Raw genomic sequence first — 21291 nt, 5'->3', positions numbered from 1 at the left:
TATTGTCAGTTTCATTTTCTCATGTTTGAGGTCACCCCTGGGCTGCACAGCAGAAGAGCAACACTCACTGGTTCGAAAATACAACACAATCACTTTCTAATATACACTTTGGTCTCTGAAGTCTCCACTGTCTTTAAAATCTGCACCTGCACTTTGTAATGCAGATTTTTCCAAACCAGGGAGCTATCACGTTATTGCCCTTTTCTTTTCTTTCTTCCAAACATTGAAAAGCTCTATCTGTAGCTAGAGAATTAAATGTAGCTGCTAGTAGCTTCTTGTATTCGCTACGACAATGAAATCATTCTTTTGCTCCCTTTAGGGTCACCACAGAGGATCATCTGCCTCCACCTCACCCTAGCATCTTTCTCTGTCACACCAACCCCTCTGTATATCCTCCCTTATGACATGCATGAATGACCTCTGTGGTTTTCCTCTTTTACTCCTGCCTGGCAGCTCCATCATTAACAACACTTGTCTAAAATATCCACAATCCCTCATCTGCACCTACAAACGCTCAACCTGAGCAGCCCCTCTGATGTTTCTTGTCCATTCTTCTCACTCCCAGTGAAAATCTTAACATCTTCATACAGAATTCACATTTCCTCATGTTACAAACTTATTCCAAGATGGATTATTTTATCATTTTTTATCTCAGAATTCCACACACAGTACCCTGTAATGGTAAATTGAAAGTTTTCTTGAAATTCTTGCAAATGTATTCAAAGTGAAAAACGTATAACATGTACACAAGTATTCACAGCCGATCTCTGATGCAATCCCACCTCGAGCCCATACATCACTCCAACCCCTCACCTCATACATAACGCACCTTACTTTTAAACCGACTCTGATAGACCTCATGCGAACATACAGTAGAGAATGACAGCTAAATACACATCGGCATGGCACTATAGTGCTTCACCCAGTATGAACTCCTCTCATTTGTAAGGCAGTGAAAGGTTAGCCGTGGGTTCTTCCTCGCAGACTGTTTTCCTCACCGCATTGGAAGTTCTGAAAAACGAACTAGGTACTGAGAAATCCGTGCAGCCAAGTGTAAAAAGGCACTATTTAAAGAGTTTTTTTCTTCTGTCACAGACATGTTTCTTGTGCTCATTATGTCAAAGTAATTCCAGCACAAAAGGAAAAAATATCACCAGGAAAGCAGTCTGTACTCATTCTGGCTAATATGGGGCTTCGGTGCTCTGAGTTAGTCATGTCTTTGATTCAGTGGTCCTTTAAGTGTGACCGTACCCTCATTAACCTCAGTTGAGCTGGTAAATACTTGAACCTTGTTATCAACCGATCCCTCAATGAAGTATGAACAGTGGAGGGATTATTAAATAGAATAAAAAAAGGTTAACCACATGTGAGTACATGTAGGAGCAGAACAAGCTGTGACCCCGTAAATCGCCACTAGAGGGCAGTCTCGCACCAGTGATAATGTCAGCCACATGCTTTCGAGCAGCCTGCACCTGTTGCTGAGCCCGGCGGTCTTTGAGTGCTTACAGGCTCTTGCTGGTATCCCCCCCAGTGCAGGATGATGTCTTTTATCACACGTTTAAACGGCAGAAAGCTCCACTGACTTTTGTTCCAAAGTTTTAGATTTCTGATGGAAAAAATAATTGGGCTCAGTCAGGATCAATTGTAGAGCCCTCTTGTGGGGGTAGGACATTCATTTTTGGAGCTGCATACAAATAAGCTCAGCCTAATGTTGCATTTTCTTCAAAGAAAAGTTTATGAATCGTACTTAAAGCACATTAAATGTGGTCAATCAAAAAAGATGAGAAAAATGTATTTAAGGAAACAGCTCCCGCGACATTAGACTATAACCTTCGTTCACCGATTCCTGTGTTCATGCGTGACAGACCGTGTTGTGTCAGCTGTGAATAAGTTATCCAGATAAGGTGTGTGGCACTGATTTTGCTGTGCGTAATTTATGGTTTTGGGGGGAAATATTTGCATTTGGGGAAACAGGCAATAATCCATCATGTATATCGCTTTACTGGTTATCACATCCTGGTATAAACAGCTGCATAATGGAGACTGCTCTCAAGGATATTCACCGAACTGCCTTTGGAGATTACCAATGTCTTGAAGGCCATTCGAGGAACACAATAGATGGCTCAATTACCCACTGTTGTCTGTCAAAGATATATTGCGCTCCCAAGACGTGCAAGTGGATGCGGCACCTGTGAAGTGACGAGGATTTTGAGAGTAAGGTGTACGCACTGAACACGGAGAAAGCGGTGCCTTTCGAAGTCTCCGGGAGAGCACATTCCGGGCATGGGTGAGGACGGATAAGATGTCAAAAATACTTCTGTTTTTGATTTTCCACCACAGAGTTGTTTCAGATCAGGACTGCTTTTTTTCACTGTTTGAATTCTTCAGTTGCTTCAAATTCACATTACATTCCTGTGCAATGACAGTGTATCGTCGCAACTCTGAGGGAGCGTTAATGAGTTTCGCAGGTCATTTAACAGCTAACAGGTTCCTGTCTTGTGCTGAATACCTTCATCACTTTTTGTTATCCTTTTTTTTTACTTGTTCATTACAGTTTGTATTATGCATTAGAAAATAAGGAGTTGCACTTATTTACGGGATAACTGCCTGCGTAACTTAAGTCCTTCAGCAACTGCCAAGTGACCATCCCTTGCAGGACATGCATATCCTCTGTAACTTGTTGGAAATGAAAGTGATTTCCTGTCCCAAAGCACGGCGCACGTGTGTTTTGACATTGCTTGAAACATGTGTTCAACTTTCAGTCTTGTGCAGCAGCAGTTTAACTTAGTGTGGACCTAAATTGTTCCTCTGGTACTTTAGTGGCTCGCAGAACCAAATTTACCATTAATGTCTGTTTGCTTCCCATGTGAGAAATAAGCGGGTGAAAAACTGCGGTGCTTTCTGTTCCGTTCTACTTTATACTCCTACTGCAGTACAAATCAGTGCTGCTTCCTACTACATTTGTTTGACAGATCTAGTTACTGGCCCACAGGGATCCACTAAGGTATAGTTCAAACGTGTGTTATTGCATTTAACAGAGTTCTATCCATTTTTCTCTTATATGGGATCATTTAATAAACAATAATGTCTGTCATGCAAGAGTTAATGAAACCCCTATTAAATCACACGGCTCTTGCTCAATCTTCATTTGGGGTGAGAGGAACACAGGAGTAGGGAGCTTATCTCCAGGAAAAACCCTGATCTTTTCATTAAACCTGGGATTTGCTTCTGCCCTTTTGGACACAGAGATTATGAGAACTGATGTTACTTGTTCAGATAGAAAATACCCCAGAAGGATATTTAGACCCTGTGATTATCCAGCAGTTTATCATTATATTGTCATGATTTAGCGGACGAAAACAAGACACCCTGAATAAGTTTATGTTTCAAAGCATTGCTGCCCGTAACAGCTTTCATCTCCATCAGGTGGCAAAAGCATGATAAGCAGGTTGATTGTGTCTCCTTGGCCCCACAAATATAGATATGATCTAGAGGGCAGAGACATGCCTGCTCCTGTCTGTGATGACAGGATAAGTGAGGATGTCTGAATGTCAGGCAGGAAGGATGAGAACTCGGTGCAGACATGCATGTGTCTCGGTGTAATGATATAGCAGTCAACAAGGTAGGGTTTTTTATGTTAAGGATTTATTGTACCTCCTGGATATAATCATCATTCTTTCTTCAGGACCTCTTCTTGATGGCTGCACAGTGCTTAACAGTACTTACAAAATGTGCAAGCAGTGCAGCCTTCCCCAGAGGTAATTTGTTAGTAACCGGAGCCGGTATATTTTGCATTTTTAATCCCAGAAATATTATCCGAAAGGAAAGTTGTCATCCAGGCAAGTGAGTTTGTGACATATAGGCTACCCACCGCCGGTTTCATCAGAACCACGAAAGGTGAAAATGAGAGATTCTCTCTTCTTGGAGGACCTGCAGCTCTCCCCGGCACTGGCTTGTGAAGGAAACCATTCATCTAGCCCACTGCCGTTCCTTCAGCACTGTCAAATTTCAGCTGAGAGCGGGCGCAGAAACTGTTTGGAAACATCTCCCTGACTTGCAGTAATGCAGTAATTCTTATCGGGATTCGCTGTTCCAAAGTGTTGGGTTTGCCCTTGAGCATATTGGATTTGACGTGACGTGCATTGCTGACTTGCTTTGAAACTACGATGAATTGAAGACGTGTGTCAGCTCCTTGCAAACAATGCTTCTCCACTTGTGCAGTTTATGGAAAAACTTAAAAAGGAGCAGGTGCAGACCAGATTGAATGCTTCTTTTTTTTTTTTTAGCTGTCAGAGGAGCAGACATAGATCTGCAATACACAGAAGCAATGAGGGAAAGAGCAGAGACACTGAGAAGTCTAGAAGTCTGCAAATCCTACTCAGTGCTCTGAGTTCTTCCAACCTTTGACCTTATGTTAATTTCACCTACAGCCTGCTGGGCCTCAGTGATTACCTGCTGTCCCAAACAACAAACTCCATTTTCCTCTGTAGAAAATGACGCCTTCTGTCTGGTGCCAAAGGAACTGTTGTTCCCCGTTTATCAGCTTAGTGAAAATTTACATTTTAATTGAATCCTGATGTTTGAGCCAAACTATACTTACTGAGTTACTGGAGCCCCTTCAGAGAAACGACTTACAGGCTTGAAGTGCAAGTGCAGCGAAGATGACGGGCAGTCAGAGCCGCTCACATCAACTATGCAGAATTTAACTTCATGTGCCAAGATAGCTCATTCTGCCGTCACCAGGAATATCTTTGGCTTTAGTGTGTGTGGGAAAAATCACAAAACTCCAGCTGGACTTTGTGCGTGTGCATATTTACCCATCAGCTTGTATGTGTTTTAATGAGTTTGAATGTGCCAGGATTTTCATGCTTGCTAGGGGTGTACATGGAACGTGTGTAAAAACAGAGGGGAATTAGAGGTGGGCTTAGGACTGTGTAAGTATGTGCATGCGTGTGTGTGTGTGTGTGAGGGTGTTGTCTGTGTTCTCAGATCACTCACAGATCAGCGCTCTAACATACTAATTAGGATGGACGCGTCCACTCCTACTCTGTCTTTGATCTGGTTGTGTTGCCCAACTGTGCTGATGTGCGATACTCAGTCTAATAAGACACGAGATAAAAAGATATGATTCATCAGCACCTGTCTGTGTTTGCTCGACCTTTTGCATCCATTTAGAATATTATATTAGACAGTGGTGGGGGTGTGAGCTGTGCGCCTGTAGCTGACAGAACAAAACCCATAGGTCTCATAATGTGGGACATGACAAAGAAAACAGAAATAATGTAGAAGCTGAAACCAGCAGCAGCGCAGTATTCACGCTTGACCAAACCAAGACTGAGCAGAGACTGGTGAGACTATGATATTGTACTTATCAAGCTATTATTACCTTTGGTATAATGATAATAATAGCTTAATACCTTTGTATAGCACTTGTCAACATACAGAGTTACAAAGCGCTTCACAGTTTGAATAAAATCCACAAACAAAAAAACTAAACTGAAATGAGCAAACCCACTCTGGGAACTAACAGAAATCAAACTGAACTAAAAAACTAAATTAAAATGAAATTTAAAAAAATCTAGAATGGAAATCTAAAACTATAATAACTCGAGCACAGTGCTGTAACAGGATGCCTCCTCTGTCATTAACATCAGCATGAAAACTGTGTACAGGGAGCTTCACCACATGCGTTTGCATGGATGAGCAGCTCCTAGCAGGGGCGCTTCTGGAGTTTTTTCATAGGGGTGGCCATGTGGGGGCCACTAAAAATATTGGGGTTGCACACAAAAAACATAATGTTCAGTTTTGTTATGCAGATGTCAAATATTACTTTACTTAAAAAATATGCAACAACGAGAGAAAGAAAATTTCCTGTTATTAAAGTTGATATCACTGAAAATAGGTACATATGAAAACCAAATAAGATTTTGAAATTGATAATTATATGTTTGAATTGATTGATTGATTGATTGATTGATTGATTGATTGATTGATTGATTGATTGATTGATTGACTGGAAGTCCCAGCCATCACTTTAATGATTCTCAGCAGAGCTGAGCAGAACAGCAGCTTACGATTCACTCTCGCCAATGAGCTAAAACCAAAACCAGTACTAAAACCAAACGACGAGCTGCAGTATGGAAGTTATTTGTTCTTTTTATCTTTTTGTCTTTTATCCATGGTGTAATTTTTTGTAAATGGTCTGCATTTATAGGAACTACAAAGCACTTTACATTGTTTTTTTCCCCCTTTACCTATCCACATACTGATGGCAGTACAGTGCAACTCAACCTGGTGTTGAGTGCCTTGCCCATGGACACTTCAGCATATGGAAGGGCTTAGGAATTAAGCTTGGGTCATTGATGACGAGCCCCTGGGTCATCATCAATGACCCAGAGGCTCAGTGATGATGATGATCAAGACATCCCAAAGAAGCGTCAATCTGCTGCCTGAGCTAAAGCCGCCCCTCCTACTGACCAGTTTCAGTCTTGAAGTAAATGGTTGGAGTAAACCTTTCTGAATCAAGAAGATGGCTTCTGTTTGAAAACACTCTTTCTTCCCAACACCAGTCTTTAGATTAGTTTAGTATATTACTAAAGTGTTTCATTACACAAAGAACCCAATAAAGGACTATACATACTCTCATATGGACGGAAGCGCAGCCCATTAAAAAGCAATTAAAATGCTGATTTCATTTGTTATTATTATATGAATGCCCGAATGAGGCACCTGCAGGCTTCTTCCAAGTGCTATGCATTGTAACCAGATAGTGATTAACTTATGCATTATCCTGCTGATAAAGACAAACTGAAAAGTCAAGAGCATAAATAGAGAGACAGTTTTGCAAAAGAAGTCATTAAGATTCTGACTAATTACACCTAGTCTGACCTTCCAGTCCCATTACTTCAGCTGGAACAAATAGACTTTCTCATCTATTGCCCTTACCTCGTGCTTTCGGGGGCAAGGGGAAAAATTTGTGGCAATAGATGGGAGCTGCGACATTGTAACTTAAGGAGATTATGCTTTGGCGTGACACTAGAAAATGTTATCATTTTAACAGAAAGCAGATAAGAGTTAATTAACTGATAATGGCTCTCTATTCACAGAGATAAAAGCCAGTGCATTGAAATGAAAGGGTGGGAGTCGAAGAGAAAAATGGACGTTCTGTAAATCTCAAAGAAAACGCAGCTAATTTTATTCCTCCTGATTAAGTTTCACATTGGGATGGCATGAATGCTGAGTAATCTTTTTCACAGCTGCCACAACAATGACCTAAACCGAGGAGTATGAATTTAATCAGGTCTATTTCTATACAAATTGCATTACGAGTTTCATGGAGAAAACACTACACCTGTCATATCAGAGCCTTTGATCGCACGATGATGACCTCTTTTTTTCTTCTGGATCTCTGCTTTCTGGCACGCAGCATAATACAACAAAGCAAATCAATAACAGCATCACCATGAAATTTAAAAAAAGAAAATGCTTGGGGAAAAGTCCGCTTAACAAGAAGGCGAAAAAAACCCTACAAATCTTCCTCGATGTATGCAATGTCTTTGATCAACTTTCCAGCTGGGCAAGTTAGGGCTTTTATCAGCCATATCCTCAGCTCCCACAGATGAGAAACAATGTGCTTTATTCCATTACACTGTAAATCCAATCTCATGCTTCACGCTCTGTAGAAGAGTAGCAGGAAGAGCGAATGGATGAGATGACATGGGGAAATGTTGACACCAATCCCCACAATCCCTAAGGCAACACCAGTCGGTCATTGGGATACCTTTGAGGGATTCTCAGCAATTAACCAATCAATTAAGGGTTTGATGGGGCTCCATGTAGCCATTATGCTAATGCACATGTTGCTGAAGTGAGAAGCGCACGCCTCGCTCGACAAAGTGCCAAAGTCTGGCTGTTTATTCCTTTGTTGCCTTTTCCAGCCGAGAGGTCACACTTGGGAAATCAGTGGCCTTCCTGAGGGAAAGATTTCAAGTACACAATTAAGAAATAATTAGCTTTTGCCACTTGAAATGTAGACTTGTGCACATAAATTCTGATATGTTATCACCACTGAGGGCAATGTAACACACTCTGATCTTATAAGAGCAAATGAAAATTTCTGAAAATGACTGGACTGAGAATGTCTCTAAAAGCTCCGCATTGCTGCAGCTGACTCTCCCAGACATCTGATGAATGCCAAATTATTAATGAATGGGGAGAAATGTGATATTTAGTTCTTTAAATCTCTTCCAAACAGCCTTTAATATTCACTGATCGATCGCTTGCATGATTCAAATGAAGATATAATGCCTTTAAAAAGGTTTTTATATGTAGTGGAACCTATATGTTTGCGCTTGCTTGTTCATCCCCTGGCACCAGTTAGCTAAATGTTTCACATATGGAACTGTCACCGTTAGGTGTTGAACACTGTTGGGTGCTGAGGAAGCTGATGCATGACTAATTGCTGTTGAAGCTGTTCTCGCTACAATGTATCGCTTTAAAAGATGTCATTTTGAATATTGCAAGACGAAATCTGGTTTAATCCCTGCAAACTGTAAGTATTATCTAATTTAAAGTCAATAAATAAAAACAGACATTTTGCTGAACTGGCTCTTATAGAAGCGAATCTCGTGAATGTCAAAGACAGAGGTGCGAAACATAAGGCCTGAGGGCCAAAATTGGCCCAGCAAAGACTCCAATCCGACCAACTAGACAACTTTGAAAAATGTGATGTTGGCATAAATTTTTAGACTTTTAAATGTATTTTGGTTACTTTTACTGCTTTTCCCATTGATAATGACCTCTCCCATGGCCTCTACATCAAAGTAATGAAGGTGGGCATGAAGCTTCTGTAATTTTACACATTACACAGGGATATGCAGACAAAACCGCGAGATATTTTTGAAATGACACTTGTTGCTTATTATCAGATATCTTAAGGAATAAGTGTGTACTTAAACTTCTTCTTTCACCAACAGGAAAGTTTCACTGGTCCGGTTCGCTTAAGATTAAACTGGGTTGTATGTGGCCCTTGATGTGAAATGAGTTCCCTCCCATCTCTGGTCATAAAGAAATTGACACACTTCTAGGCATGCACATCAGGTTCAGAAAGTCTGGACTCTTTATCTGACTATGTTTGCTTTGCTTTGAGTCCATGGTGAAAGCATGGTCTGTCTAGAAATAGCAGTCAGGATGAGATGTGTGGAGGTGCATGGGAAAATGATGTTGATGGGTCTCAAGCCAGTTCCAGTTAAGGTTTTTAAATTTGATCTCATTTTTACCTTTTTGATCGTACCTCATATGGCGAGTTGGCAAGGTAAGATTTTTGTTGATTTGCATCTATGCAAAGATGCAAATCAACTCAGTTTCAAACATGAAGGCGAACAGTTGATAAAGAATTTTAAAATATCATGATATATCATATCAGCTGCGACCCTCTGACAGACTGTGGATTTTCCTAATGACGCTGACAGTCAGAAATAAAGGATGAAACTGATTCAGCTGTTACACAGAGATGGATTGTGCCTGGAGAAAACAAAGGAAAACTGCAGGACTTCCTGGTAAATTCTCAAAGTATCTAATTCCAGCTATAGCTGATATTATAAAGAAGCTTGTTTTCCCACTAGTTGGTCATTACAGGCAAATATTTGTTGATGCATTTGCGTGAGTAATGCAAATACAGTGTTTTTGTTGTCTGCGGTGTTCTTTTAAAGTTCAATTCAATAAAAGAAAAAGACAGAAAACAAAAGCAACTTTTAATTAAACCTATGCGTGAACAACAAAAGGTGCTGCAGGGAAGAATAATCCAGCCAAAAGTCCCACCAAGGAAATCTAAACAGGGAAAATAACACTGATTGAAAACAGCAACAGAGAAACAAGTGAGACATCCAGACAGAGCATACCTTGATGGGCTGACAAAGATGTAGTGAAAGCATCATGAATAAATACACATGTGGGAAACCACTGTAATGACAATCACTACATGTGTTTTTATTTGGGGGGTTTATGCTTTTGTGTGCTATTTCTGGATTTCTGGGTGCATTTATTTTGAAAATCAGTTTTAAATGCCTGTACATATTTTAATTTCCACCTCCCTTAATTAAAGTAATAAATTACCCCTGCTGAGGAAAACAGATAGAAAATGACAGAACAGCGGGACTAAGAATAGAGTGGAAGTGCTGCAAAGAACATGGAAGGGTAATGAGGGAAAACATGGAGAAGAGTGTGTTTCGCCAAACATCCAGAAGCAGTGAGCCCCAGCAGGGCATCAGTCCCAGCATTTGGTCAAGTGGAATACAAAGAAATCAGCAGAGGGATCGGGTTATGGCAAAGAGAACGTGGACCGATGTGGTGGTTGGTGACCCCTGTTTTAATGAGCTGCTCCCAGTGTGAGCACCCCACCAAAGGACAGGTCAGCTGTACTTTTATTCCTCCACTGTAGGCCACAAGACTATTTTAAAGACTCATCTGGACTCATTTTTAGCATTTATATTGTTGTTGATTTATTTTTATTAATCCAAATGCTCTCTTGGACTCTTTGATTGCCATCCTATATTGGCTGCTCGCCATCCGATGTTTAAAAAAAAGGAACTTTAAAAAAAAAATCCCTGTTATGGTAACATAAAATGTGTGAACACAATCAGGTCAGAAAAATTGCGAGAGCAGGAAGACACAGAGCAAAAGAAAAAGAAAAATAACTGCCATAATAAAAAATATAAAAGGACAAAGCAAGAAAGGTAGATAAAGAAACAGACAATGTGAAGACACAGACAGAGAAGCTCTATAAGCAGAAAGGAACTAAAAAGAAACGGGGGGAGTTTTTCACTTCCTTGAAGTGTTCCTGAATACCAGGCTTGATCACATAGATGATTTCATTATTGAACAGAGCATAGTGTCCACTTACAGTTACTCCCCTAATCTCAACAGAATATACACTTTAATCAGCCACTTTGTTAGACATAGGCTGTATGAAGCTATTGGGCTGTTTAACTGCTAGTAATTACATAATCAGCCCATCACGTAGCAACAGCACAACAGCAACTCATTGCCATGTGAGTTTTTTCACATGGCACGTAGATGACCTGCTGAAGTTCAGAGCAAGCATCAGAATGGGAAAGAAAGCTGATTTTTAAGTGAGTTTGAACATGGCTGTTGGTGCCACACAGGCTGGTCTGAGTATTTTGGAAACTGCTGATCACCTGGGATTTTCCTGCACAGCGGTCTCTAGGGTTTACAGAGGATGATGTGAAAAGAAAATATCCAGTGAGCAGCAGTTCTTTGAGCTAAAATGTCTTGTTGATCTTCAGAGGACACCTGCTTCAACCTGATAGGAAGGTAATAGTACAGGGTTTGTACGGGTGCTTGAAATCCTTGGAAATGTTTGGATATTAATATTGCTTTTTCAAGGTTTGAAAACTGCTTGAATTTTGGATGTGGTGCTTAAAACTGCTTGAAACTGTGACTGTATTTCATTCACCACAAATAACTATCTGATTGAATAGTTTTCTTATCAGATAGAGCAGGGGTAGGCAACACCAAACCTCAAAAGCCAGTGTCCTGCAGGTTTTAGATGTGTCCTTGATCTATCACAGCTAATTCAAATAGCTAAAATTACCTCCTCAACATTTCTTGAAGTGCTCCAGAGGCCTGATAATGAACTAATAGTTTGATTCAGGTGTGTTGAACCGAGGTGATATCTAAAACTTGCAGGACACTGGCCCTTGAGCCCCACTACCCCTGAGATAGACTTTGCAAGTTTTTTATTTCTCTAACAGCAAAATTTCAACGCTTGGGCTGCCTTGCACATCTGCATGTCAGTCCGTTTCAATTGAGGCCTGTGAGGCACTATCAGCCACTGAGACAATAGACAAATTTATGTGTTTTCATCTATGAATATTTCATATTTTAGGGCTGTCCGTTTATTTAAAGGAGATGAACAATATATAATATCAATATAATATCAATATAATAATATCACAGATGATAGTTTAAATAAATAAACTGATTTTAGATGGAAGCTTTAGAGTATGTCATCTGTTCAAAGCCTCTCCCGGTCAGTGTTATTGTCCATGTCTGTCTTAGTGTACATGATATTATTAGCATAAACACTTTAAAGGCCCAGACAGCAATGTAGTTAAACATCTTACAGTTAGTTTTATTAGGAATTAACTTTAAAAAAAAAGTCTCCTATGTTTTGCGTCATTTAGGAAATAGGCATCAATATCTGATTGGAAGACTTATTAATTTGCCTTGCTGTATTTTTTTGTGGTGTTTGGTGCAGTTTTCTTGTTTTGTGGGGTTGTTGGTTTTTTTTCAACAGGAGATGAAAATCTTTCTTTAGTTGGTTTGTTCACATTTGCACATCATAATTTTTAAGTGAAATGTGTGTTTTGAGTGTATACATTTTATGCATATAAGGCAACCTTTTCCTTTTACAGCATTTTGTGTGGTGCGTTTTTCAATGTTTTAACAAAAGGGGAACAAAGGTGTTTAAGTCAACCTACGAATGATTTGTAATGCAAATTGAATTCTTTTTGCATTTTCATGCATTAATGGACCTTGAAAGTGCTTAAAAAGTGCTTGAATTTAACCCTGAAAAAGGTGTATGAACCCTGAATAATAACTCATATAACTACTTGTTACAACCAAGGTATGCAGAAGAGTATCTCTGGATACCCAAGTCACCAAGCCTTAAAGCAGATAGGCTTCATCATACCTGTCAGCTAAAAACAGGAAACAGAAGCTAAAATTGGCCACAATATGGGCAACAGGAAACTGAAAAGAAGTTTCCTGGACAGAATCTCAATTTCTGCTGCAACATTCAGATGGCAGAATCAGAATTTGACGTAACACAAAAGCACGAGTCCATCCTGCCTTACATCAGCGGCTTAAGCTGCTGCTGGTGTAATAGTGTCTGGGATATTTTCTTGGCACACTTCAGGCTCCTTAGCATCAATCATTTAAATGTCACAGGCTACCTGAGTATTGTTGCTGTCCATGTCCATTATGACCAAAGTGTCACCACAGTGGATCTTCTGATGGTTTCTTCCAGCAGGATAACACACCATGTCAGCAAGCTTAAATCACCTCAAGCTGCTTTCTTGTACATGGCAATGAGTTCATTCACTGTACACAAATGGCTTTGATATGAGAGCAGCTTTAGGATGCGGTGGAACAGAGTCACATCGTGGCTGTGAATGACAAATCTGCAGCAACTGTGTGATGCTTTCTCGTCAATATGGACCAAAATCTCTGAGGAATATTTCCAGGATTTTGTTGAATCCATGCCATGAAGAATTAAAGCAGTTCTGACGACAAAAGCGAGTCCAACCTGGTACTAGCAAGGTCTACCTAATAAAGTATCCACTGGGTGTACTGGTCTTAAAAATAATCTTGCACATAATATAAATTCTTTCTTTTTTTCTTTTCCTATTTAGCACAAAACTGTGCAGCAGTCTGACCAGCACCAGAGCGTTGGTAGTCTCTTGTTCTTAGAATTCTTCCTTTCGGGGACATTTACTTCATATTAACTTCCTCCATATAGTTTATCTAGCATTGCCTGACTGAAGTGCTCAGACATTTACTTTCATCTTGTCCAAAGGCATACCTCAAAGATGGGAAAAGGTGAAAGTGACTCTGGGGGGAGGGCATGTTCAAAGCCAAAGCAAAAGAGTTTCTTCCTTTTTGGCCTAAATTTCTTAAAAACAAGCAAGTGCTTCCATCTTATAATGCCGTTTTGACGGCTCCGGCTCTACTGCGCGAGGACAGCTAGACTCTCCCGAGCTCATTTTTCCCATCAGTAGGCAAAGCAGCTCCTAAGACAACTTCAGAGAGAAGACTTTCTGAACAAGCTCACGGTTAAATCACCATCTCAGCATTACACTTGCATCTCAGCTAATAAATGGAAAAATAGATATTTCACTCTACCTCCTACACACATCCTGGTGCAGCTCTGACTTCTAGCCTCTAAATGGAAAGCTGACAGTAATTAAAATGATTTTGTTTGTCCAATGTGGGGTAAAAACAATTACCTAAAAACCCCTTTGCCTGTCAAAAAAAGTTCATTGTTATGAGCAAGCTCCTACAAGAGATGATGGATGTCTGAATTTCCAGTAATGCCTCCTTTCTAATGAGTTCCCCTGCCATATTGCAGGCTCATTATAAAAAATACAGGATCTTTATTGCTGAGAATAATAAGAAACGATAATATCCCAGTAATGACTTTGATGATTATCGGTTAAAGCCAGTTTTGATCGCTGTTGTCAGCCTTGCTGGTTATTTTCTCTTCTTTAATGGGCCAGTTTATGAAAGTCAGAGTTGGCTGAAGATGTAGATATCAGCTCTGTAATAGGCAAAGACAGTGATGTGTTTCATTCACCGTAAGCGTGCATATTTTAGGGCAACTTAAACAAATCTTGCAAATCTTTTCAATTTCCTCAGTCTGTGTTTAACGTTGAAAAGCCTGACATACTTTTTGGATTTTTATGTTTCCTCTGCAGACACATAAATCATGTTTCCTAAACTCTGGAGATTAAAAAAAGGAAAAAAGTGCACTGTAGCGAGAAGACCAATCTCGGTTTCCTGTGCATACCTGCTTGGAGTGCATCACGGTCACACAAACCTGCACAAAGGCAGAAAGCATATCGGGGACACCTGAAAATATGTGCACGATTGTAAACGTGTCGTGTTTATGTATGTAATATAACTGTGCGATGCCTGCACCCTGAGTTGGTGCGTAGCCATGCTTGGATGGATGTGTGCATTGAGAGAACAGACAGCACCATGCAGTGAGAGGCCAGTGAAGTCACCCTGAAATACAAGATAGCGTTGAAAGAAACAAATTGCTTCTGCCGAGTTAGAAATTGGAGGATTTATTCCAGTTTCCGGAGACGGTTCGGTCAGTATTGGTGAAGAATCACTCTGGTCCCACGAGGCCCTGAAGCAGCAGCGTACAGTGCATTTGTCTGCTTAATCTGAGGTAGCACTGCCCATGTAAACATCACCTAAAAATGTGGTGGAAAAAGCTGGAGGAGTGGCTCTGACTGCAGACGACGATGTACGTTTAAAGATGACCATAGAAAGTTTTGCGCACACATGGTAGAGACTATAGGGTGATCCCACTGCACAGACACATTAACAAGTCATTACAAATGAAATCTGAATTTTTAACTGCGCGTTATTCCCCTTTTAACTCCACGTCTGCCTTCAGAAGATTACAATGCACGGGAGATGGCGGTAGTTTTCCCCACTGTGGCTTCTCCGGATTATACGTGCCTTTAGTACTTACATAAGTGGCTTTATTTTTCTATCCATTTAGCCATGGGTAGCTTTCCCTAGTCTATCTCCACTTAAATTGCCTTTGGGTCTTCAAAATTACTGACTGGGAATAAAATACCTTCTTAAGACAGACAAAAATCAGCACATTGCTCTCTCTAGTGGGAATGGCAAACATCGTGTCCACCAGTCACATATATAATTGTTCTCTACGGCCTCGGTCTCTCCATTTTGACATTAATTAATCTGAAGCAATCTCCAAACTGCCCATGGGGCCAAGACCTCGTGCCTCCAAACCTTCAATTCCCATGATTGAATTTCACAGAGTTCATCTCTCCAGCCCTTAACTTTGCCACCTCACTAATGGTGATGGAGGAAGAGAAAAAAAAGAAAGGATACTAAAAAAAAGAAGAATAGGGAAGAAAAAAAACTTTCACTATCAGCCTTACTCTTTTTGCTATCCATCATGGGCCATAGAGGGGAGGACAAAGACAAATACAGCCAGCCAGAACCTCAGCAGAGAGCGAGAAGGATGACCCTCTTGGACTCTGGTGCTGCATTTCATTATCTCACCAAGTTCATTCATTCACTACCTTTGGACGGATTTGGCTCTTATAAACACTCCATCATACCGCTGCACTGCATTGTAGCAGGCTGATGAGACCAGGGCAGAACTACGAGGGTCAGATAAAGATGGAGTAAACGTTCATAATGATGTTATAAGTGAGAAAACAGAGTATAAAGCTCAATCAGGGGAGCGCTATATTTACCTCAGTCTCAACTTGTTTGAACCATGCTAATGTTAATGCGACTGTGGTAGCGTTTGGAGCTAATTGCTAACATCAGCATGCTTATACCTTGTAGTTTTTCATGCGTAGCACCATCAGACAATAAGGCTAAAGGCCGTCCATAAGAGGAACGATGGGTATTTAGACAATAAAGAGCCAGTATAAAGAGGCATGTTTTAAAAGAGGATGGTTACCCAAGCTAAAACAGCTTAGGGGTGGTACTCTGTTTAAGATGGCTTAAACAGCTGAATAAAAATGAAGGTGCACTGCAAGAGATGAATAGAAAGTACTTCATAAAGCCAGTGGCAAAAACTCCCTCCTTGGTCATAATTTCAAAAACACTCCAAGTGACAATGCTAACGTCTAAATTTAGCTCGTTAACATGATAATATTTGCCGGTACTAAAAAGTAAAGTCATTATTTTTGCAAGCATTCAGTCTGAAACCAAACTACTGCACCAGTAAAACCTTTTCGTCTGATGGTGGTACTATGTGGGAAGTGAAAATGATCACCAGGGATGCTTTAATTCATCTGATGAGAACGTAAATGTCAGCAAATTTCATTTAATACATGTTCTCGAGGGGTCACCCGCTGAACTGATCGTCTTGGAACGTCTTCACCAACTCTAGGCTAATATTTCTCCTCTGCTAAGAGAATTCACAGAATCAGTAAAAACTAACCTCCTGGTGGCGCTAGAAAAGGTCAGTGGATCACTAAAGGCATTGAGATTCACCCTCTGGGTACTCTGGGTGTATGCGCTTCTATTCATAGCAATCCATCCAGTATTCTTATGAGCTATTTCAAGTCTGAACCAAGCGGTGGGCTGACAGATCAATATCGTCATCCCTACAGCATGATGTTAGCATGACTAATAATGTGTAAGGAGCTGAATAAAATAGCAGCCTACAGAAACTTAAAGCCCTTAATAATTTTACTGAGTCTGACACCTCACGGAGAGCCCTTTGCCCCGTCGCATACATACTTCCTCTGACACTCTGACAGTAACGGCATCATCGTCCAATCCTTCCTCCCATGAAGCGTGGCGGGGGAAGTAGACTTTGTGGAGTCTTGGCACTACAAGGCCCTAGATGCTGCTGCTGCAGGGGCACAGTAAGGCTGAGTAAGCCTGAGAAATCACACGGCTTTGGCCCTGCTGCAGCGTGGGATGGCTCATTGAGTCTGCAGGTATGGAGCTCAGAGTGAGGAATGACTGCAGTCTTTCACAGCTGGCCGGCTCTTCTCTCTCTCTTTCTCTCACCCTTGCTATCTTTTCATGTGCCCCCTTTTATTCCACAACTCTTCCTCTCCTGGGAAATGACCAAAACATCTTTCTTGCCTCTTACTCACACGTACGCTCAACCTCCTGAGTTCTAGCTTGACTCAGCTGCTTGTAGTCACTCTCGTATTAGCATGCGAGTGCTCCACAACATGTGAGCGCTGTTGCACTTGTGCGTGTGTTTTGTGAGTGTCCAGGCAGCTGCCAGGTTGGCTGACGGGTTGTGTTTGCGAGGTGAGAGATGACATGGGGCTTGAAACGGCAGAGAAACTGCGTGACAGATGGCCTGTGTGACAAAGTGATTTTAGGGGCTCGACTGTGGTCGGTTGAGGTTTGGCACTAATGCAGGGGCTTGGCCTGCTGTTAGTATCTCCTTCCATCAGTGTATAGAGACACACACTACAAATGGACATGCTTGCATGAAGGAAATATGACAAAAAATGAACAGACATTGCTTTTCCCTTCTGGTATTATTTTTTTTTATATACATAAAAGCTGGCCTTCAGTTTCTTTCATCGTGACAATATTTTTGAACCATTATTCAGTCACATAGAAGGCTGAAATCTCCAATTCCACAAAGAAGCTGCCAGATGAAACAATACACAAACAGCAAGCACACACACACAAATACATCCCACGAAGATCTTACATGACGGGGTGAATTATAGGAGACTTCTTCTGTGGTTGCCTAGAAACTTGAGTGCATTTGCCTGACATCAAAACAGCATAGCAACAAAGGTAGCCGCACACACCTCCACAAACACACACACAGAGACACAAGCTCCTGTGTAATTTTGATTCATTCTTACGCCTCCCCATCACAGGCTAATATACTCACAATCATCCATCGCCGACTCTGATGGCCCATTCAAAGACACGCCATTGTTTTTCCTTCGCTCTGAAGTTGAGCTGCAGCTCAGCGGGTTTTCGCCGTTGGCCGTGAGGGAGTAAAACATCTATTTTGCGGGAGAGCAAACCAAGCGAACTAAAAGAGAGCCTGAAATTCCTGAAGCAAAGTGAAAAAGTTCTGGAGGTCACAGCGTTTTCAGCTGATGAAAGTGCAAGCTACTGCCTCAAAGTCACTTCATTGTATCAGAGCTCAGTTTATTGTTTCATTGTATGTGTCAGTCACTACCATTGCCTTTGGCATTGCATATCTCTATCCAATCTGTTCTGATATTTTAAGAACGCAGATCTGCTCCCTTTGCATCTCGCTGTGCAGCAAGAGAACAGAAAAGGTTACCCACGCATTTCCCAGAGTTGCACAGAGGCCACTTGAAATGTAAATCTCAGCTTTACCCCCCCCCCATATCCCGTTGTGGGTAGCGACATTTTTATGAAAATTACCTGATTTGAATTTAGATGTGGATACAGGGGAGCAGAAGCATTCACAGAGGCATGTTCTGGTTTAACGAAGAGGCATATTAACAGGCTGTTGTCGACTCTCCAGCGTGTCTGTCAAAAAGACAGACACACTTTCAGTCACAGCCTTAAAGCTGTGTACGGCTGTTTGGGCTTTTGGAGCTTGATAGAGGGCTGCGCTCATTCACCAGGGGATAAATAGGTAATTGAACCGGAGGATGTCGCTATTAAAATATACAAAGGCGCAGACACACGCCACTGTCACTTTCTGTCTTGCTTCTCTCTTCTTTCTCTCTCTCTCTCTCACACACACACACACACACACACACACACACACACACACACACACACACACACACACAGAAACAGACACACACATATCATAACCTACATGTTAAATCTTTACTTTCTGATAAGATGAATTTGCTGTTCAATGAACTTGAGAGAGCGGCGAGTGGCTTTTGTCTATCTGAAGGATTCGCACAATACTGAGCAGCTGGGTCTGATGGATATATGCATGACAGGGTTCAAACCCACTTGCAGCAAGCACCCTCTCTGCTAAAGTGTCCTTCACTAGCTCACCAGTTGTGCACATGATTGGTAGCTGACTCAAAAAATCTATAATATATGAAAAATTTAATTTAAGCCCTTTGAAGAAGGATTATATTTCCAAATGTAGCTGAACGCACCCTGAGGATTTAATGCAAATGAGTTCAATTAAAAAAAGGGAGGGAGTGCTTTTCAGATTATGACACTGACCTCTGACCTTCATGAAAGAGAAGATCTAGAGGAGATTTTCACACCTGAAAACAAGTGCATGACTAAGTAAATATGTTTAAAAAGAAAGAAAACAAAAGAAAAACTGAAGATCTTCCAAATCTGTCATCCCACTTGTAGCTCCAGCGCTCAGTGAGCTCTAGTCCTCTCCTCCACCTGCAGGACAGCTGTGCGCCGCTGCCACGTCTCTCCTCGCTGCTGCTGCTGCTGCTGGAGTGGACGCGCAAAGTGGGGGCGCAGTCCTCAGCCATCAAAACCCTGCTCGCAACCCTGCGCAGCTGTAACCGCCAGCAGCACCGGGCGCATCAGCCGCCTCCGCTCCTCCCGCTCCTCTCGCACAGGCGCTGAGCGTTTTAGCGCAAGGAAAGTTTTGCTTTTAACGCGCCGTCGTTTTTTCGCCACACAGCGGAGGCATATCGTCTGTGGCGCAGCGCGACAGTGCGTTGTCCGATTACAGATCGTGCGCCGAGGAGCCACCGGCACCAGAGCGCTCCTCCGTGGGAGCAGAGATAGCACACGGGGCTCCTCCGCCGGCACGGAGACGGCACCATCTCCGTTTAACCGAGTTTTACTGAGGTCCATTTCTGACCAGAGGCACAGCTGAAGTGAGGATATTTTCTCCTTAGCTCATATTTGCTTTCTGTCTTTTTCCTCCGCGCTGTTCTCACCGGGACAAGACACGCAGCTTCGCTCCCTACTAGATGACCGGGAGTTGGACACCTCACTTGGTAAGACATGGAAAATAAAAAGCGTTTTTTTGTTTTTTGTTTTATTTTGAGCTCTGCGCCAGTATTGATGTTATTCAGATATGCGTCTGATTTCTGCATTTCTTAACATGTTTTTCTCCTGATCACAACGGACGACTTTAACTCATCTTTAAATGACATTTTGTACTTAAATCACACGTTAACATGCGTAAAAAATCCAAACAGTATCCGGCAGGATGGGGATAGGGTTGCATGCCTTGGGGCACATGCCTGCACTTCTCCACAATGGGGTAAATAATCAGTTTTAGAAGTTTTGCATTGTGCTCTGCGACGTCTCGCCGCTTGGTGGTGCTGGCAGAGTGCGGCCATCAGCAGGTACCTCACAGCTTTCATCAGATCTTTACATCTCACACATTCGCAGCAGTGTCTGGCTTTTCGCTTTCCTCTTTCTAATATCTCGTTACAGCTGATTAGGGTTTCATATCACGATCTAATAGCTAAGCCTCTGCTTCATTCACTCCTTCCGACTTATTTTGGGAGATGCTTGGAAAATATGTGTGTCACAATTTTTAAAAAAGAAAAGAAATAAGGGGGGAAAAGGGCCCAACAGTATAGCAAATGGCAGTGCACCAATCCTGAAAACATCAGTGGCTTCACAGGAGACAAGTTGTTGAATTTTCACATCCACATCTTCTTTAGTTAACCATTAAAACAAAATTTGATGTTATTCAAGGATTTATTCCACTTATTATTATTTTTCCTTATAATAAACGTCCTTGCTTTTATATGTAATGTTTTGCTTCTGCTTTAATAGAGTAAAGATTTCAATCTCTGCAGCTTTTGTTGAATTTTTCTTTCTCACCGTTTTGATTCCACAAGAATGAATGAGTGCCCTTTGAGAGACACAGATTTTCCGCAGTTTAATGCTAGTAATTTTCATTTAATCACAATAACAAGATGTGCCGAGTTTATTTCATTCTGCTGATCTCTTTGTTGAGGTATTCAAACTTTTCAGCCATGCACCTCAAATTAAATTCTGCTCACTCACACATTGCACAGCCAGAGCTGTCCTTGGAGGCTTTTTTTTTTTACCCAGGGTTTTTGTTAAACT

The 21291-nt window shown here is 41.4% G+C and overlaps 1 protein-coding gene across 3 annotated transcripts in view; it reads left to right on the top strand.

Moving 5' to 3' along the window:
* Positions 1-19689: 19689 nt before the first annotated feature.
* The window catches only part of sema5a (sema domain, seven thrombospondin repeats (type 1 and type 1-like), transmembrane domain (TM) and short cytoplasmic domain, (semaphorin) 5A), a 153410-nt gene continuing 151808 nt past the window's right edge, over positions 19690-21291 (top strand). For 2 of the 3 annotated variants that reach the window (XM_086306105.1, XM_086306103.1), the window contains exon 1: positions 19691-20201. The gene's annotated coding sequence lies outside the window, so the exon portion shown is untranslated. Of the gene's footprint in view, positions 20202-21291 lie in introns of all 3 variants that reach the window. The other variant, XR_015131032.1, reaches the window with a different exon arrangement.

The sequence above is a fragment of the Aulonocara sp. 'chitande type north' Nkhata Bay genome, linkage group LG9, assembly GCF_057382095.1.
Source record: "Aulonocara sp. 'chitande type north' Nkhata Bay isolate Kocher_YH1m ecotype deep benthic linkage group LG9, A_spYH_male_GT1.1, whole genome shotgun sequence".
NCBI classification, from domain to species: domain Eukaryota; kingdom Metazoa; phylum Chordata; class Actinopteri; order Cichliformes; family Cichlidae; genus Aulonocara; species Aulonocara sp. 'chitande type north' Nkhata Bay.
This window is presented reverse-complemented; position numbering and strand designations above follow the sequence as displayed.